This window comes from Cavia porcellus, unplaced genomic scaffold (assembly GCF_034190915.1).
Source record: "Cavia porcellus strain 051 isolate PalLab524CR breed Dunkin Hartley unplaced genomic scaffold, mCavPor4.1 scaffold_27, whole genome shotgun sequence".
In the NCBI taxonomy this organism is placed as follows: Eukaryota; Metazoa; Chordata; class Mammalia; order Rodentia; family Caviidae; genus Cavia; species Cavia porcellus.
The window spans coordinates 14,800,242-14,818,230 of record NW_026947510.1 but is presented as its reverse complement, the minus strand read 5'-3'; the positions used below and the strand labels follow the sequence as shown (position 1 = coordinate 14,818,230).

General features: G+C 41.6%; 1 long non-coding RNA gene across 1 annotated transcript; it reads left to right on the top strand.

Moving 5' to 3' along the window:
* The first annotated feature begins 1,078 nt into the window (after window positions 1-1,078).
* LOC111755225 (uncharacterized) lies at window positions 1,079-17,989 on the top strand. The gene is made up of 4 exons (XR_002789794.2): window positions 1,079-1,217; window positions 2,904-3,040; window positions 3,735-3,813; window positions 15,922-17,989. It is a non-coding gene; the product is annotated as an uncharacterized LOC111755225 (long non-coding RNA).

Below are 17,989 nucleotides of genomic sequence, written 5' to 3'. Positions count from 1 at the left end.
TCTTGCTGTCAATTGCGAGGACACTATGGCACTATGTAAGCTCCCTTGATAAATGCTATGGCCTGATCACCCCAGTATTTCTGGTTTCTTTCTTTGGAATCCCAGCTGGCCCCATCCAGGAAAGTTTGCCACCACTTTGGTGGATGCAGCCTTGGTCAAGCCTTTGGTTCAGCTGAAAGGAAGTACCTACGTTCTCCTGCAGGAGGTCCCCATTGACCAGGCCCTTCTGGAAGCTCAAGGTTACAGGAGTCCATGAAGGGCAGGCTGCCAGGGATGAGAAAAGTGGAGAAGGCAGGAGAGTGCAGGCTACATGTGCAGGGACTCCATACCCAATCCAAATCTGAGCTCATGAGAGTGGTGCAAGGGGGTAAAGGGTGGCGGGGAGCAGTCCAGTTTCTACCTCACTGGGCACTAAATGCATGACTTTTGGCCAAATGACAAGTAATGGAAAGAATCACTTTGGAATTATTAGTAATCCTTGGTAAATTCCAAGTTCTACAATGTGTCAAGTAACTTATTTCTCAATGCTTTAGAGTTGCCAGGGCAACAGAACATAATTTAGTAGTATTCAACTTACATGTTTGCTTTAATTTTTCTGGTACAGCTACTTTTTTATTTGTCTTCTTAGGATTTGAAAGTGTTCTTGTAACAGCAGTTATATCAGTAATATCCACTGCTTTTATTCATGTTTGTATATAATCCAATGACTATTTTTTTTGGCCAGAACTTTTTGATCTCATTTTATTCCAGAGCATCTTGATTCAACTGATGCTGAAGACAGTCTTAGGTTTGTAGTTTAGCACTGATAAATTCCCATATTGAGTCATACTCGATAGCTAATTGTTCCTGCATAATCTTTATATTATTTTTATATCTGCTGGTATTTTTTTCTGCTGATATTAACCATAGCAATTCTAGCATAAATTATATGTCAGTTGTCTTGAGGGTCTTGTGGTAGTTAAGCTTAACAGTGTCAATTTGATTAGCTTGGGGCTTCTGGGTCTGTCTGGATGGGTCGAAGAGATGTGACCTTGGGTGCTGGATCTGATCTCTCACCCCTTCCTCTCTGGTGCTGTTCTTCTGCTCTACTTTCAGACCACCATAAACTAAGCAACTTTGCTTGGCCAATAACCCCTTCCACCATGATGGTCTTACCTTTGGGCCAGCAGACAATGGACTGAGTCATCTGAAACCCCCGGCCAAACTAAACCTCTCCTGTAAGTTGTATCAAGTATCACATCTAGCAATGGGAAAGCTAGTAAATACAGTCTTCATATATCTTCTCCTATGGAAGATTTCCTTAATTAATTTGTAAAATTTTTAGTGGTAGTCACTTTCTTACACTGTAGAACATCTTTGCAAATGAAGAGGAGTAGGTAGTATTTTGATATAAAAACTTGGTAAGTAGTTAATGCTTCTGACTAAACCATTATATTTAAATATACATAAGATAAAAACAAAAATGATCTTTGTTTTTCTCCCCAGATGTAACTTCCATTAATATATTGGTATATATTCTGTCTGGATTTTGTCAAGATGTGTATATATTTTTTTCTTAGAAAAATGGGATCAAATTGAATATACTGCTCTGCAACTTACTTTTTTATTTACATCATGAACATTTTTTCATACTAAAAATGTACTTATATGCCATTTTTAATAATTGCAAAGTATCCTCGTATACATGTATTACAATTAATTTAAATATTCCTTTAGTTTTGGACCTTCGATTTGTTTCTAATTCTTTTTGCTATTATTTATAGTGCTCTGAAAAATGACTATGTATTCATCTTTTAGCTCTTATCCAATTTGTTTTTAAACAGACAGATTAACTAGCAACAGAAGTGCTGGGTTACATGATAAAATGTTAAGGCTTTTTGATACATATTTGAGGCAGATACTATAAACTCACTTTGCAAAGGGTATCCCTTCTGGGTCATCTGTGAATTTGCCTTGTTTCAGATAAAACAGGTATCTTTGCTGTTGCAGTTCTGGATGGTAAGATACAGATGAAACTGACAAAGATTTAACTTGGAGTGCACAGTGGCTATTTCTAGTTGCAAGCAATGGAAACAAAGAGAGATTAATGAGAAAGCAGCTTGCTGAATCCAGGAGAGCTGGCAACTGGCATGAGGCTGAGCATCCAGGAGGAGGAATCAGAATAATGCCTCAGAGCTGGTCTGATGAAAAACCCACTCTTGCTGCCCCAGAACTCTAAGAGCAGCAGTTTCATGATGGTCTTACCCATAGCCCTAGGGCACCCACAGCCTCTCCTCAGTTAGGGTTCCTGAAAGCTGCCATGATTCTTCACCCAATGGCTGCCTCTGATGGTGTGCCAACCACCCCAAGTGAGTGGCTGTGAGTGGCAGTGCTCCCAGGACTAAGAGGAGCAGAGGATGTATTAGTTCAGGTGGTAATAATAAAATACCACCCCCTGGGCAAGGGAACTTAATTTTTTCAGACTCCTGGAGGGTGGAAGTTCAAGGTCAAGGTTTTGGTGGATTTGCTTTCCAGGGAGGGACTCTTTCCTGGCTTTTAGATGGCTACTTTCTTCCTCAGATGACCTCTTTTTGTTTGTGGACACTGAATGGGTCAGGATCCACTTTTAATGACTTGATTTACCTGAATCACTTCTTTTCTCCACATACAGCCACATGGGAGCCAGGGCTTTGACTCAGGAATTGGGGAGGAACATGTGGATTTAGTCTATAATGTGGGCTAGAAGTCTAGATTTCTCAACTCCCACTGAGGGAACTCTGGGGCTTGTTCTAACCCATCTCCCAGGGACTCCAGTGGGAACAAAGCTCAGGTGCCCACAGGAGTGAACTTTTAGTTAGGATACACTAACTTCCCAACCAGTACTTCCTGAACATGTGTTCCAAATAAACGATGTGTCTTTAAAGCCTTAGCTCCCAGACTGCTTTTGGGCGAGTCTGACTTGGCAGAGAGTTTTGGGCCAGAAGACTTACTCCTGAAACAAGGTTGCTGCAGGTGTGAGAGAAGAAGCATGCTCACTGTTCTTCATGTGCTTGGGGTCAAGGTGAGTAGGAGTGTGTGACATTACCTACCTGTGTGCTGGCCACAAGGAAGCCTGGAAAATCAAGCATCTGGCACAGCCAGCCAGCTTCTTGGATCCATCTGGGGTATTTTAGGCAGCTTTCCTGTACTGTAACAAATCTGTGTGATCATCAACTAAAAAGGAGGAAAGGTTTATTCGGGTTCACATTTGAGGAGGTATAAGTGCATGATTGGTGGATTCCATTGCTTTTGGGCCTGTGGTGGAAAAACCATAGGCTCACAGTACAGGGTTGTGTATAAAAGACAGAGGACAAGGAAGGAGCTGAGCTTACCTGCCATGGGGGAGCGCCCAATGACCCAGCTGCCTCCTGCTAAGCCCTGCCTATTGTAGGGTCCACTTCCTCCCAACAGTGCCAGCGGCTGGTGACCAAACCTTTTAACACACCTGCCTTTGGGGGAGCTTATGCAAACCATAGCAGGTGAGAGCAGTGTTACATGTAAGAAATAGCTCCGATATTGGGCAGTGAGAAAGAATAATAAACACTCTTTTTAAAAGACCTCTGTGTATTTTAGCTGGTTTATTCTGTTTTCCTATAGGAGGACAGGTTGTATTCAGATGTGTTGCAAAAACCATCGTTAGCATGTACAATAACAATATTATTTGCTCCTTTCATTTGTCTTTATTATTCAGCCCCATTCTTCTGTTTTAATTACAGAGGGAATAATAAGGCATTGACACAAGTTCCACAACAGAAAATTATCCACTAGCCACTCGTAGGCTGCAAGAGAAATGAGGTGAGAGATTCTTCTGTCCAGATAAACGCCGGCGGGTTTTCTGTCCACAAGTTGGAGAATTTTTCTGTAAAAGCAATTTCTCAAATTAAAAAAAAAAACATAGTTTACACAGAGTTGTGGATCCTCTAGGGAGAGCTGTTTGCTGAGTTTCCCTAATGTTCTGATGTGGGTGTGTGTGGCCACCTGAGCCTAACGATGGTGCAGCAGACTCTTAGGGGAGGGAAGGAGAGCGGGAGAAGTGGGGAGAAATGGTTTCTGGCTATGAGGGGAAAGCACGTGGTGTACTTCTGTCTCAACCTGAGCTCTGCTCACAATAACGCAGGTAACCTATTGATCAATGTGAAATAATTGAAAAAATCAGTAATGAGTTGGTCATGAACCTCCGAATGCATAGAGACTTGGTTTCCAAGCACCTTCTTCCCAGTATTACAGCATTAGTTGTTTTTTAAAAAGTGAATATGCAAAATATGCTTCCAAAAATGCCTCACTTATAAATTTGAAACTATTTTTTTCTAGTCTTTATGGCATTTCTGTCATCTTAGCCAGCTTGATAAACCAGACTGGTATATATTTCCCAATGATATGACTGCTTATTAAAGTAATTACAGGATTATTACTAATAGCAATTAACTTTGTGAAGTTAAAAGCAATTTTTCTAAACTATCAATAATAAAAAAGATTGGATCAGCCTCGTAGGGTAAGGCTGAATTATCTTGGCATTCTCAGCAGCAAAATATTACAAATGGATATCATCAAAGAGCATATCACCAAAAGTTGTTGCCAAAAAGTGTTACAGGGTTGTGTTAGTATTAGACCCTTAGAAAAAAAACTTTTTGAAAAATTTTTTGTGATATTTGTGGTGTTTGTTACTTTTCAAAATTTGTAATATTTTTTATTAAATAGATAGGCACACACATAATTTTTATTATTTTGGGATACAGCCTCACTGTGCAGTCCAGGCCAGCCTTGAACTCATGATGTAGCCTGGCTCTGAACTTTGATTCTCCTACCTTAGCCTCTTGAGTCCTGGGATTACAGATGTGTGCCATCTTGCCTAGCTTATTTTTATAACTTTTGTGTCCCTCTTCTTAAAAAACTGCTTTAAAATTATATAAGCTTCAGGGCCCACACAACCTGATTTTCCCCTGGTTTTACCCATGAATGTAAATTTGCAATCATTCTTCACAATAAATTCTGTTTTACACTGACTTTTTCAGTTTGATTTTTGGAATGCAGCCCCTTAAGTGTAAAAATCACACCAGTCACTAGGTGAGAAACCATTGTTTAAAAACAATAGATTTAACAGAGACAGAGCCCAACACAATCAAGGAAGTCATGCCCATTTCCATGGAGAGGTAGACATTGATCGAGTACTTTACCGTGATCGGGCATACAACAGAGTGAACAGCATGTCTGTCTTAGCACTTCGACTTTATCCAACAAATGAAATTCTGTAGGACAGAATTGGCCAGCTGCTCAGAACCCCACTTCATATCGCCTTCATAGCTGCAACGTTGCTCGCTGACATCCAGAGTGACACTCAGCTGGCGACAGTCATCCAGGTGGACTGGCTGGTCATGGCTGGCCTCTGTTCTGATTCCCAGATTCCCACGCCCTACCAGGTATTCAATCCTTTGAATAACTGCCCTTTTGCCGATATTCCTGGAGTTGTGGGTGTCATAAAATCCGTCTGGGGTTTGGCACTTTTCAGGACCAGTTTTGACCTATCCAGCCCAGAAACAGCCAGTTGTCTAAGGCCAGGTTTTCCCAGAAACAGACTCTGGGACCAAGTCTTTGTTCTGATGGCCCTGCAGGGACAGCACTACAGAACAGCCAGTGAGGAAGGGTTGGGGTGAGGTGGGGAAGCAGCTAACACTTCGGCTGAGTCTACCAGGAGGTGAGAAGCAAGAGTGGCCCTGACCAGACAAAGGACAACTGTGGTCCCCTGCATTCCCCAGTGACTCAGGGGGCATTTTCCTAGCAGTGTGCGGAGTTGCTGGTCTTCATCTCTCCCCAGTTCTCCATTCGGCTGCTCTGTGTTGTAGCTTGGAATCTGCAATGGCAGGAGGCTTAGTACCTTGGCAAGCTACAAACCAGTCTGCTTCCTCCACCCTCTAGCCAGCTGTCAAAATTTCCTGGCATGTGACTGTGACAGCAGAGTTCAGAGGAGCAGCTATCTTTAAACTAATGATGACTTCTGGAGAGAGACTCAATGGGAAATCTTAGCAATGTCCCCCCAGGAGCAGGAGGGAAGCATGGCTCATTTGGAAGGATTATCCAGGTGGCCACAGAAGTGTCACTCACTGTGTTATTGTGGCTTGGGGCCTGCCCTTGTGCCCCACGTGACTATCTACTTTCTTTGCTTCAGTCGATGGGCTGGATTGTACATTTAAGCAGGCTTCATTGGCCTTAGCAAAATACAACACTGAGATTAAAGCAACACAGAGATTCTGTCTTATCCCAGAAAGAATAGTTATCACTAAGAAATCAAATAGCAAATGCTGGTGAAGCTAAAGGGAAAAAAGAATCCCACATGTTAGTGGACCTATAAACTGGTACGACCAGTATGGAAATCAGTATGGAGATTCCTCAGAAAACTAAAAGTAGAAATTCTGTTTGACCCAGCTATTTCCCTTCTGGGTATCTTCCAGACAGTTAAATATATCACAATGATAGTTGCATACCTGTGATTATAATAGCACAATTCATAATAAGTGAATCTTGGAAACAGCCTATATATTCATCACCAGATGAATGGACAAGAAAATGTGGTATTTGCATACAAAGGCGTGCTGCTGTATTCTAAAGATAAACTTAAGTCTTTTGTAGGAAAATGATTGAAGCTTGAGACCATAATCTTCAGTGAAATACATCAGACATACAAGCTTGAATATTATGTGATGAGGTATAGATAAAGAGCAGAATAAAAGAAGATAATAGGAAATAGGGAGCTAGATCTTTCTCAAATGGGAAGGGCTCAAAAGATAAAAGGAGTGGGCAGGGGAAGGAAAGGGGATGAAGAAAGAACTGAGATGTGTTATATACATGCACTCACTCCGTACAAGAATGTTAAAACATTATGTGCTACAGACATGTACTAATAAAAACAAAAACTGGGAAAAAAATAGAGTTCATATAATGTCACATTCAGTGATCTTAATATACAGTTGATAAGGCATGGGGATTTCCCCCAGTGGCTTGTGATAGGATTTCTTTGTTTTAATTTATTGTCCAAGAGCTCAAAGAAGCTTGCAGATTTCAAAGATAGCTATCTGTTCAGACCAATCTCTGTTGGGCGACTGGGGACCAAAACAGAAAATTAGTTTAGAAGCAGATAGTGAAGTTTCTTAGAGAGAAATGGTTACTTTCTGGATTATCTAATACTTTGATAGTGTTTGGGGGAATGATAGGGAAAGATTTGTAATGGAGCAAACTCTGGATAGAGTAAGAGCTAAATTACTGCTATTATTTGGTCTGGAGTGTTCCTTAATGATCCATGAGCTAAAGGCTTGCTTGGTAACTTGTGATTCCATGGGGAATTGGTGGAACCTTTAAAGGGTAGGGCTTGTGGGGAACACTGCCCACGGCTAGACTGCTTGTCTCTCTTACACACACACACACACACACACACACACACACACACACACACACACTATCCAGCTGCCAGCCCCAGTCACCAACATCTGCTGCTTTCTCAATGCAGAGTAAGTGTGGGAATTAGCTTTCCTTACAGTAACAAAATACCTGAGACATCCCACTTAAAAAAGGTGTCAGGTGGTGGTGCACATCTATCAATCCAGCTACTGGGAAGGCTGATGTAGGAGAATCACAAATTCAAGGCCAGCCTGGACAACTTAGTGAGATCCTGTCTCCAGAAGATGGTTTCTGTTGGCTCACAGTTTTGAAGGTCTCAGTCCATGGTTTATCAGCCCCATTTCTTTGGAGTCTGTGCTATACCCTGGCCAACAGTGAGAAAGGTGCTTACCTCATGGTAGCCAGAAAGCAAGGAAAGAGAGAAGGGGCTGGAGTTCTATTGCCTCCTTCAACAGTGTACCCCAAAGAACAAGATGACCAAGCAGCTGAAGGACTTGGTCCCATCTGGCAGCAGATAACTGAAATACGAGCAGAAGCGGCAGGTGAAGATGAGGACCACCGTGACATGTGCTGCACGACAGAACAGCTCATAACCCTTGTCCTCTGTGGTTACCCTAACCCCCTCTCTACTGTTGTGATGTAAAAATGTGACTCAATACTGGCTTGCTGCCTGCAAAACTTAAGAATAATCTTGCCTTTACAGTCCACTCCTACAGAAGACACGTGTGGACATATTGTGGAACAGCATGTCTCAACCCTGGCTGCCCATCAGCATTACTTGGGAAGCTTTTAAATATACAAATAGCAGTTACAGATTCAGAATTTCTGGCAGCAGGGCCTTGGGCATCTGTATGTGTAAGCAGCCTCACGGGGTTGCTGATATACAGCCAGGGATAGAGTGCCATGCTGTAGAAAATCATCTGATGAAATTCACCAGGAGAGAAATAACCATTTTTTCACAAGTTAAGAGCAAAATTAAATATGTCTTGAATTTTTTTAGATGAATCAGTGCCAATGTATCCCCATCACGCTTGTAGTTTATAAGTATGCGCTCCATCATGACTGCTAACTGGGAATGTGAGAAAATCGAACCACATCTAGAAAATTTCACCTCATGGGAAATGCTGCGGTGCATTTCCAAACTGCAAAGCCTCAGTATGTATTGGAGGAACGACAGGGTGATGATAAAGTCTTGAACAAGATCCCGAGCTATTTGAAGGAATGCTCAGTTATCCTGGCACAAATAAGGTCAAAGTGATACCGATGTGTGTGTATGTGTGTGTGTGTGTGTGAGACAGAGAGAGAGACAGAGAGAGAGAGAGAGAGAGAGCGTGAGAGAGAAAGAGAGAGAAAGACAGAGAGTATGTGTGTGTGTGCGCATGTGTGTTTCCTTTAAATAAGTTGTTCAGAGTTCTGGGGGCAGGGAGATGGCTCTGATGGATCATGTGTTTAACATGCCTGAGGCCTGGGTTGAATTCCGAGGGTATATACACTCACACATAGGCACACATGCATATGCACACACATACAGGCACTTGCACACACATGCACACATACATGTACACACACAGGGAGTCTTGGTACAACAGAGCTGAACAGTGTCTTTGAGGCCAAAAGAATAGAGAGATCAAAAATGCAGACTTGTACCCAGCCTCAACAGTGTCAAAATAAAGACAATGATGCAGACAAACCCCAGACTCTTGCAGAGATGTATGTAGGTATAACTTTAACTGATTATGTTTATTTTGGTCATATGTAAATAATAGATCTTATGAAATACTAAAGCATTATTTTTGCATATCTTACATTTGATATAAAATATCACTAAGATTTCTATTTGATTATAGTATATTTTGGTAGTTTGGCTTGTACTAAGAAATAATGGAATAATCCATATATATTTGAAACTAGACGGAAGTTCGATTTAAAAACACCGAAGATGAGTTTGTTTTTCAGCTCTCGAGTTACAGCTGTGCAATTAAGTGGTTGACATCCAGTGTTTAGCGAGTATTGAAAGCCCTATCTTGGTTTGAGCCTGCCTGGCAGGTTTAGGGATTGGGTAGATTCTGAGGGACTAAAAGTCCTTTCTGGTGACAGATAGTCAATTTAATTGCTGGAATATGTTGCACATCTGGATATGTTGTGACTTTTATGCTGACAACTTGGGGATTTATGTTTTTAGAAAACACCCTAAGCGGTGTTAATTTTATGGCTGTCACTCAAGTCAGACCAGGTGTAGCTCCTCATTCATCATCATCTGCTTCTCTTCCGCGTGGGTCAGCCGTGTTGAGTGATGTCTCTTCAAGAATGCACAGATCTTCCTTTCATAGGTATAACCACAGCCACCTGATATTTCTAGGGTGACTGTTCGATTTCATAATAATCTTGAGAAGGGAAAGGTGAGAGGGGCCAGACTAAAAAAATTTCTAATTTTATCAGTTAGCAATTTATAAAACTTCAACATGAACTTAGAAATGGGAGCTGGCTTAGGTATCCCTCCACCCCAGTCTCATGAGTCTGCAGGGCTCATCTATCCTGCCTTGTCTTGAGTCTGTCCACTGTGTGTCCTTTATATGGGCCACCCTTTCACTCTTTTTCTTTTTGGATGCTGTCACCACCTTCCTGCTTGATTTCCCTGAGACTTGTAATTTGATCATGGAGCTTTATATCAATCAGGCTTCTTTTGGTAGCTAGTGATTGAAGATTTGAACCAAAGTAGCCAAAGAAGAAGGAGAAGAGAAAGAATGAGGAGAAAGAAGAGAAGGAGAAGAGGAGGACAGAAAGGAAGGCAAGAAGGAAGGAGGGAAGGAAAGAAGGTAGAGTCCTGGCTCAGAGGACAGAACTGTGTGGAGCAGACCTCAGAAACTGCTTCACGTGGCCTCACAGAAGGGACACAGCACTGTCACCTCTCTCTATTCTTGGTTCTGCTTCCAGGACAGTTGTTGGTCCAGGCATGGCTGGCCCTTGACATCCCTGAAAGATGAGCTGCAGGACTCCCACAGGTACCCACATCTGCCAAAGCTAAAGTCACATATAATGGCCTAATATTTGCATGTAACTGGCACGCATGCTCTATATACTTTAATCTAGATGACATAGAACACCTAACATAATGGAAATGCTATGTAATGGGTTGGTATAATGTATTGCTTAGTGAATAAAGATGGGGAAAAGTCTGCACATATTCAGTACAGACCGAGAGTTTTGGGGACTATTTTGCTCTCTGGTCAGTAGAATCTGTGGAGACTGAGGGTCAGCTTCAAGGGCTTTGTGAGACTTAGAAAAGTGTCCTTTTCTTACGTCATCAGTGTTTAAATTACTACACTTTCTTAATAATGATGATTACAAAAGCATTCTGTGAAGTTATTCAGATCAGTTGTTGTACATGAAATCATAACAATTAGTAATTAGTTCCAAATTAGTAATTTGAAACATCAGGGTCTCTATGACTTAATAATTTATTATAAAATTTACATATCTTGTTTTCGGGACCAATGCTTATTTCAATATCTTCTGTTAGAAAAGGTATTTAGATTTGATGAAGAATTTCTTTGTAGAATTTAAATATTCTAAATATTGTTTAGTTTTGAGAAGTTACATTCTCCAGTGGGGAGAACTATGATAGTTTAAAGTGGCTAAGCCGGAGAAGAGCTGTTTAGTACCGCGTGATTGGAAAAAAAGCAACTCATTTAAAAAGTCTTTTTAGTTTTTAATATTTTTTTGTGGTACTAGAGAAGGAACCCCAGGGCCGCATGCATGCTAGACAAGCAATCTACCACCGACCTACATCCCTCATCTGAAAGCAGCTACATTTTAACCACAGTTAATTCTTGTACTAAAGAAATTTCTGCAACAACAAATAAACACTGCTAGAAGTTTGTCCATCGTGGGGTTTCTTACTGCACTGTATAAAACAACTTAAAGGCATGCTTCCAGGAGAATGTAGGCTTATGCTCGAGTAAGCCTCTGTTAACACTGACTTCCTTCTTATCGATGATTGCTCAGTTAGGTGAGCAGTTAGGTGAGTTTTTCTCCCCTTCGTCTTTCGGTGTTCTGTCATTGCTCTTGAATTTCTACAGGGAGGGCCTTTGTGGAGCTGAGGATCCAACCCGGGGCCTCGTGCATGGCTTACAAGCACCCACACTGAGTTACACCACCACCTAGAGCAAAGCAGGGCTTTGGCTCAGCAGTGCGGTTGGAAGCAGCTCTGTAGGCCTTGGCCTGAAACCCTGCTTGCACAACAAGCTCAACACTTATTAAAATGGCCTTATCCAAACTTGACTAGTCAGGGTGGGGGACTTGAGGTGTCCCCAAAATGCCTTGCCATGTGAATGTAAAGGAGAGAGGGGGACAAATGGATGGGTGCCGCAATCCCTTCACACCTCCCCAAACCTGAGTTACAACCTTCCACTTGGTGCCACTTAAAGTTTTCACAGCCTGCTAAGGGCCCTTTCCTGGAGACCAAGTTTCCAAAACATGGGTTTTTAGGGGACACATTTAAGATCCAAAGGACAGCACCCCTAACTCAGCACTCAGTGTACCTCTGCTGGTGGATAGCCCCGCTTTGGCATTGGCTTTGGAAGTTGTGACTTTACAATTTCTATTTTTGTCAGTGCGTGTTTGTAGTGCATAGTAACTTCACCCCTTGTGTGGAGCTGGCCCATGCATGTGAGGCATCTTAATTCCTTTTGCACCTTCTCCTCCTCCCTTGTCACCAGTCACAACTTCCTGTCCAGCTCCAGCTGCCAGCCATGCTTGTGGAGATCTCTGAGTTCCTCTGCAACGCTCAGACCCCGTTCTGGCTTGGCCCTGTCACCCAGGTCTCCCTCCCTGTCACCTCCGGACTTTTATCATCACTGTGACTGCCTGGCCTCCTCCTGGGTGTCCCTCTGTCCCCTTCGGATGGACCAGCAAACCTCTCATCCTTAAACACATTCCTCCAGTCAGTGGTGGAGATGTCTTCCCTCTGCAGGAGGAAGGTGTCTTTTGATGATGACCCCTTTAGGGGCCCCTTAGGCCACAGTTACGTGAACAGTTGTGCCTCGCTTTAGTCCTGATTTCATTTTCTAGAGTTTCAGGTACCTGTGTTTCTAAAAAAATACTAAATGGAAATGTTCATATTTTGAGAGACAAGGAGCAATTGTATTGCATAACTTTTTATCACAGTATACTATTATGTGTTCTACTCTAATATATTATTATTCTCTTACTATACCTAATTTATAAATTAAACTCCATACATGTACATATGGATAGGAAAAAACACAGCATTTGGATTATCAGTGGATGTGGGCTTCCATTGGCAGTTCTGGAATGGCTCCCTAAGGGCAATATATCTTATTTTCTGTGTCACTGATTTTAAACAGCAAGTGCCTTGAAGTCAGGCGCTTTGTTCTGTTACTTGGTATTCCTGGTGCTTATCATGATGATTGGCAATGAAAAAATATGTCTGTCACATTGGGAGAATGAATGAACGAACCCCCAGACCTCCACTGCCTGGAAGCGTCCACCTGTTCATATGTAGGTCTCTCTGAGAGCCAGGGACCGATGAGTGACTCATGAGACACTCTGTCCTGCACAAGTCATCAAAGAAACAAAGAGTGTGGGCCCCTCTGCGAAGCGCAATCAGTAATCCTTGTCTCTGTAATGCCCCCGCTAAGCCTGAAAGAGAGAAATTCTAAGGACTTGGCTTTGCAGATCTTTCCCTGTCACTCTGTTAAGCCTCCTGCAGCCCCAGATCCCCGCCACTTCCAGTTTTACAAGTTGGGGAGCCTTTCTGTCGTGAAGTGCTTTGTGAGAAAGCATGTCAGGCCCACAAAGGGAAGGGCTGGGAAAGTGATCTTCAAGTCAATGGGATTTGCCTCCCAATAAGAATGACTCACTGTACAGAATGCTGTCAGCCAAAAACAACAATATTCTTTAAATGTACCTATTGTCAAAGGCTCTGGGCGGATAGTCAATAATTACATAATGGAGTTACAGAAGCCCGCAGCTGATGTGGGCTTCTCACTTTTCTTGTTGAATAGGCCTCTCCTACAAAAGCCAAAATGCTAATGAAAGTTCTGGTCAGGGAGCTCAGGTGTGGTCCTGGCTCTGACAAAGATACGAGCTTCTGTTGATGGGACAAGTCCCGGTATCCTGGTACCAGCAGGAAGATTCAGCTCATTTCTTTATCGAGTAGGGGGAGACAATTCAAACTCCAAAGTCAGCTATGTTGGGCTAAAGTCCAGGTTCTTGCCTTATTAGTTGTGTGGACAGATTCCTTCTGTGTGCCTCATTTTCTTCATCTATAAAATGGGTTGAATCATGATGTGATTAGGGTTATTGTAAAGAATACATTAGTCCTCATCTCTGAAGTGCTTCGGTCAGTGTCTGGCACATAAAAAGCAACTGTCCCAGACTTAAGAAGGCTGGGAGTAGGGGTGGGGTGGGTTGTGCAATTGTGAAATCAAATGACAATACCTGCGGGTGCTATTGAACTGAATGCTAAAGATACTTAAACTCCCTTGATTCTAAGCAGTTTTTAGATTCCCTATCAATAGAAAATACTGATAGACATTACTGATTATAAAGGGTGAAAGTTTAATAAGGATAAAAGTTAACAGAAAGCACTGCCAAGTGCCTCTCTCTGGAAATGCACCTACTGTCAGGTATCAGGAAGAGGAAAAGGTTGAGTTCAGAGAAGGCAATCTGGGAGCATTCAGATATCACTTCTCTCAAACACTGAAATGTGTCTGGTTAGTAGGAAGGATACATCTATCACATAGCTTTATTTTCTTGTTAATTAGGTTAGCATTTTTTTTTATCCTATAGGCATTGTCATAGTGATTTTATATTTTATGAGCACATTTCCATGTTAACAACACTTTGGATTCTTAGATCTGTTGTTCTTTAGTGTTCCTTTAAATGTCTGGTCTAAGAAAGTTACGATATCCAAGTTGCATTAAAAGATTAAGTACACTGTATAACTCACTTCTAATAATTAACAGATGGCTCATCTACTTTAAATTGGCTTTGGATGATATTGCATTCCAAATTCTTATTAACTAATCAGAGAGGGTACCAGCTGTAGAATGTGGGTTACCTTTTCAGTTGATTAATCATCAGATATTAAGTGCCTACAGTGGGCCATGCTTTGTACTTGGCCAGCAAGAATAATTGTACGTGATATTCCAGCATTCAGAAAATTTGTAATTTATCAGGGGACATAGCTGCCTTTTTGCCTTGAGTCAAAAAGACTGTTAATTTAAAGCACTTCTATTCTGGACTGACATCTGGATTTCTGAGAAATGTCAGAAGAGTAACTTGATTTAAACTGCTTGTCATCAGCCAGAGATGAGATGGGGTGATGCAGCAAAGAAGTCTGTTTAGAAATGTTTTTAAATTATTGGATTAGTTTCCTGGGGTTACCTTTAAACAAATGACCCCAAACATGGTAGCTTTCAACAACAGTTTGGTCTTTCAAGGTTCTGGAGGGCAGAAGTCCAAAGTCATCCGGCCCCCTCTGGAGGCCCCAGGGAAAGACCATGTTTTGCTTTTCCAGCTCCTGGGCGCTGTCAGCAGTCCTTGGCTTGTGGCGTGGCCTCCTCTGCTGTGTCTACCTTTCCACATATCTCAGATCTCCCTCTGCCTGTCTTTGGTAAAGACACCTGTTATTTAATTCAGAACCCACCCAGGTAATTTGGGAGGATCTCTTAATCTCGGGATCTTTAATTTAATTACACCTTTAGAAGTCTCCCCTACCCAAATAAGGTGACATTTATAGGTGTTGGGGTATAAGTACCATTCAGTCCACTGATGTTCTTTTCTGTATGTTTTCAATGTTTTAATGAAAAATATCCTCAGAAAAGTCTTACATGCCCTATTTTAAAAAGGGGGAGCTGGGGTTGTAGCTCATTATAAGAGGGCTTGCCTAACACGCATGAGGTTTTGGGATCCTCAGTGCTGGGAAATATACAATATGTATATTTAGATATAACATTCACATACCCACACACCAAAGAATGTCTCTTAAAACAGTAAGAATCTTTCCTGTCTTATTTCTTCACTCCGTCTATATGAGTAGAGTGGTACATTGGTTCATGAACTTGATTCTTCTATGATTCTGGTCTCAAATCAAATTGAACAAGAACTGAATCAAATTCCATGGTTAGGTTCAATGTTGATCTTATAGGGAAATTGGATTTGGTTCTCATTCAATTTGATTTGTGACCAAAATCATGGAAAGAATCAAGTTCACGAACTGAAGCACCACTGTAATTGAGATTTTGTAGTGTATTTACCAATTTCATCCTTTAAATTCATTCTGCATTTGCCCATTTTGCATCTGTTACATTTATACATATTGCTATGGTAGCATATGTTAAACTTTGAGGAGAAATAGATGAGACTTCTAACTGGTATAAGAAATACAACTCTCCAAACTGTGACTAGCCTCAGCTAGAAATGGCAACTGTTTTTATATTACACTTGTGAAAATGATGCTGAGGCACTGAGATTTTCTTCGTGTTCCAGATCATACGTGTGCATCAGATCTCGGGGAGAGAGGAGAGAAGCCATCGAAAGTGTTACATGGCGACTTCTGGTGTCTGATTGAGTGTGTGAAGATCTTGGTTGAGTCGTCACTTCCTTCCACATAAGAAGAAAAATGTAGTTAAACTCAGTTCAAGGACTCTTAGTAGATCCACAGGAGAATGAAGGTCACCGGTGACTCACTGCCTCCAGAATTGGGGAGACAGTCTGGTGGATATGGATATTAAATACACATGTGGGAGCAGAAGCCCAGGAACAGAAAGCCCCAGGGGTACCCACACTGTGTTAAATGGAGGCTCAGTGTGTACAAGTCCCAGAGAGTCAAACTCCGGTGGACCAAGACTTATCAAGGCCCCACCCAGCTTTCACAATGGAGATCAGAGCCAAGTCCCCTCATCCTTCTGTAGCGGGAGGGGAAATGAGCCTTCATGAAGTAGCTGGAGCATTCTGTTCTTAGGAAGATCTTTTCTCAGGAGCAGCTCTTTTGCCAGAGTCTAACCGATGAACCTGTGCAGAGCCTGAATCTCCAATGCCACCCTCCTTGCTTTCCCCGGGGAAGATGGGGAGGAGACCTCAGGAGCGTACTGAACGGCACAGCTGAGGGACACAGGCTCAGTAACAGACTGAGAGCTTATCATCGGGCTGTAGGCTGTATCTCCTCCCTCTCTCCCCCTCGAACACATTGAAGGTTTCTGTATACTAACTCAGAAATATTACTGAAAGAAGCACACTGCTCAGACCGGATCATACTCAAACTTAAGAAAATCAAGGACAAAGGGAATTTTGAAAGAAACCAGGGAAAAAGAAACTTTTACTTAAGGGGAGCAAAGATAATGAAAATGGACTTCTCTTTAGAAATCATGAAAGCCAAAACAAATCTAGTAAAATATTTATACTTGTGAAAGGAAAAAAAATTCTCACTCTGTAAAATTCTGTACTGAGTGAAATCATCCTTCAAAAGTGAAGTACAAAAATAATGTCTTTTTATAGATGGAATTTGTTGCCTGTGGATATGCTGTGGAAGAAATGTTAAAAGAAATTATTCAGAAACAAGAAAAATAGCATGTGTCAGAAACCTGGAGCAACATAAATAAAGGGAGAGTGTTAGGGGATATGTGAGGGTAAAATAAAATATTTTTCTCATTCTAAACTGATGTATGACATGATTGTTTAAAGTAATAATGGCAATGTTGAAATTTGGTGACAAGTGACAGTGGTGTTAGGACAGATGGGCGGGGGGAATTAGGACTGTTCTGAATTCCCTGCACTGCTGTGAGGTGGTACAATGTCATCTGAAAGAAGACTGAGTCAGTTGTAGAGTGCAAACTCAAGGATGACCACTAAAACAGCTTATAAATGAAAATGAAAATGTAGGGGCTGAGGATTTAGCTCAGTGGCATAAGTGCCTGCCTGGCAAGCACTAGGTCATGAGTTGGATCTCTGGTACCAAAAGAAAAAAAATTAAAATACAAATGTAATTGAACTAACGAGAGAAATAAAAATCAGAATAATATCAAATGCTCAAAAGAAGACAAAAATAGTGGAAGATGAAAAGAAGCCAAGAACAAAAGCAGCAGATGGAAAACAGTTACAAAAACTGTAGATATTAGTATCATCATGGAAAAGTTTTACTTATCAAAACCGGTTTTTACTGTAGTAAACAAGGTTGCAGTTACGCTGACTACTGTGTGGATCTATTTTTATCACTTACTAATTCTGGACTTTTCCTAGGTTTCTTTCTCTCTGCCTTACTTTTTTCATCTTTTGAAAGGGATGAGCAGCCTGTTCAGTAGCAGCGTCTGGAATCCCAGCACTTGGGAGGTTGAGGAGGGAGAATTGCTATAAACTTATCCTGGGCACACAGTGAGTTCAAAGCCTGCCTGCGCTACCACACGGAGACCCTGTCTCAAAAAATCCACCCCTTGCAAAAAGAGAAAAACTCAAAGAGGGGAATAGGGAAGAATAATAACCAACCATAATACTGTAGATTTAAATGAGATAATACACAGTAAAATCTTCACTGCAGCACCTAGCACAGAATAAGCACTCA